The sequence below is a fragment of the Amblyomma maculatum genome, chromosome 10, assembly GCF_055883805.1.
Source record: "Amblyomma maculatum isolate TAMU_Amacu chromosome 10, ASM5588380v1, whole genome shotgun sequence".
Classification (NCBI taxonomy): domain Eukaryota; kingdom Metazoa; phylum Arthropoda; class Arachnida; order Ixodida; family Ixodidae; genus Amblyomma; species Amblyomma maculatum.
The window spans coordinates 162,591,601-162,594,299 of record NC_139353.1 but is presented as its reverse complement, the minus strand read 5'-3'; the positions used below and the strand labels follow the sequence as shown (position 1 = coordinate 162,594,299).

At 44.5% G+C, this 2,699-nt stretch overlaps 1 long non-coding RNA gene across 1 annotated transcript; it reads left to right on the top strand.

The window, feature by feature from the left end:
• The first annotated feature begins 421 nt into the window (after positions 1–421).
• LOC146177820 (uncharacterized) lies at positions 422–2,383 on the top strand. The gene is made up of 2 exons (XR_014701094.1): positions 422–1,079; positions 1,633–2,383. It is a non-coding gene; the product is annotated as an uncharacterized LOC146177820 (long non-coding RNA).
• The last annotated feature ends 316 nt before the right edge of the window (positions 2,384–2,699 follow it).

Here is a 2,699-nt window from a genome sequence, read left to right as displayed (position 1 = left end):
CGGCAAGTGGGAGTTCGGACGGTACACTGAAATTACTGAATTATTTCAATTCGGCCATGCAAGTTATCCTAAGCCTTTTAAGGGCCTTACAAAGGGGGAGGAACGCACACTCCTCCGCCTTCACACCAAAACGCTGCTGTGCCCGGCAGTTTTACAACACTTTAATCCTGCCTGTACAGGAAACTGCCCGCACTGTGCGGAGAAGTCTTCGGATATCTTCCATATGGTGTAGGCATGCCAGTTAACCCCGTTCCTCGCCCCCCAAACCCTACCCCACCCGGGAGGACTGGGAGGCAGCCCTGCTTGGCTGCTCCGACCTGGCAAGCCAGAAGGCCTTGGTCCACCGAGCCCGAGCCGCGGCGGTCGCCAATGGGCTCCTGTATTGAGGAGCCCATCTAGTGTTTACGTGAGGTTGTCCCGGCTGCGTATTTGGGTTTGCTCGGGACGGTGGCTCTGCAAGAGAGAAAACGACAGAAGAGACGAAGAAAGTCGGCTGTTCCGACTACCATCTACACCCCCAAAGGCGACGCAAGAAGCTTGAGAGAGCAGAGCCCAGCGGCCCAGGGCCCAGCGGCCCAGCGATTCAAGGCGTATGCTTTTTCAATGGGCGTTCATGTCGGCCACCGCGAGGCGGCGCAAGCTTGAGAGAGCCGAGCCAGGCCGAGCGGCCCAGCTATTCAAAGAGTATGGTTTTTCAATGGGCGTCATGTTGGCCGCGGTAGCACGCTGCTCCAGCTGGCTGACTTCCGAGGTTTCGATTTCCGTGTTTTTAACTGGTGGCGTGTGTTGTTTCGTGCGCTTTTGCGCACCTAATTAAGCTTAAATTCGTTATTCCAACCGAACTTGTGTTGCCATCGACGGATGAGTGTCCAGCTGGCGGACTTGACCAGCTATTTACGTGCTTTTAACCTGTGGCGTGTGTCGTTTAGTGCGCTTCTGCGCACCTATTTAAGCGCTTTTTTTTTTTTTTTATACCGGAAAGCTTTTCCAGCACCTGTGCTTGTTGCCATCGGCTGATGAATGCACCCCCCGAGGCGGCGCGATGCTTTGAGAGACCCCGCGGTCCAGCGATTCGAGGCGTATGCTTTTTCAATTTATTATTATTTTTTTTTTTGTGTGTGTGTGGTGAGCATTATTTCTCTGAGAGATTACCGAGGTAATTGTTTTAAGTGTGTACTTAGGTACGTATACATTCCCTTTTAGCGTGCATTGTATGCATGTATTTTGAAGCTTCAAAACAGCACTGACAGTGCTTACGAAACGCAATTCTGTGTGCATACATGTACTTTCAATTATTTGAATGTAAGCGTGCCTTTATAATTATTAAAAATGCAGCAGAGCGCGGCTATGCCGCGTACCTGTATTGTTTAAAACGAGTCATGCACGAACTGTTCCTTCCTTTCGATGTCATCCCAATTAAGACCACACGGGTTCCGAAATGTTTTTTTTTTTTGTTATTGTTTAGTCTGCGTTCCATTTTCACGTGTCAGTATGTTATGTACATCTGTTCCCAATCAGAGGAGCTTCCGTCTAACTGTCGGCTTCAGCCTCAACGTCGGTGGCTTAATTCCACCTGTTCTGCTTTTAGAAAGAACACCTGGTTTCAATTTCCTTACCAACTTTACTGCCCAGTCCCTGCACAGTCTTCTTCTAGCCATTCTTGCAGGACGAAGAAACACCCGAATGACATGAAATTTTCATGTGGTCAAGTGGAACGAAGTTTGGACTCTATTCAAAAGGCGTTTATTTTTGAGGAGTCAGCACAACTATTATCCTTCAGTGCCAGCCATGTGTAGAGTGTTCTGACTGAAACTTCTTGTTTCCTGAACATAAGTGGAAGCGCTCATTTTTACAGCTTATTTCCAGCCTTCTTTGCATCAAGTTAAGTGGGCAACAATTCAAGATGGTACCTCTTTATCTGCTACACAGGATGGCAAAGTGAATATTTAGTCATTTATATATTTTGGTATATACAACATTATTTAATTAAATAGCAGGTATTATTTTAAGGGGTGAAACAGAAATTTAATACAGGCAGTATGTTGCAGCATATGAATCCGTTTTGAAAAACAGAAAGTACACATTTATATACTGCATTTGCACAAACCAAGAACAAATGCAGGGGATGACAATTATGGGCCTATACAGGTGAAAGAAGTGAAAGTTTGTGGACCGCACTTATGCAGACATTATAAACCTGCTCAAAATACAAAATGTGGTGCAAACACAGTGGCCTCAACATGTCCACAGACGAAAAAAAAAACAAACTAAAAGTGGATTAAACAATTTACAGTTCGGTCTCATAACAGGCTGGCAGTTATTTAATGGGCTTTTCAAGTAAATTGTTCAAATCGCAATAAATATATTTTTCCACATAAGTAAATAGCAGAAATCTTTTTTTGCATAATAAATGATAAATAAGGAGGGTAAAACATGACCCATGTAATACAATAAAACAATAAGTGCAGAAAGCATACAAAACATGCATATGCAAAGGTTTATAATTTGTAGTAACCTAACTAAACTGCATGACATGCACCTTTATCTTGGAACTTCAATCGCCTAACTGTGTCCTGCATCAGATGTGCCTGCCTTGGGCCGACGAACTTCCAAACCACATTCACCTACCTGAATTTCTGCTGCCTTTTGGCATTTTTCTTTCCTTAGAGTTCACTATTGCTTATTCCCTTAATAAAACA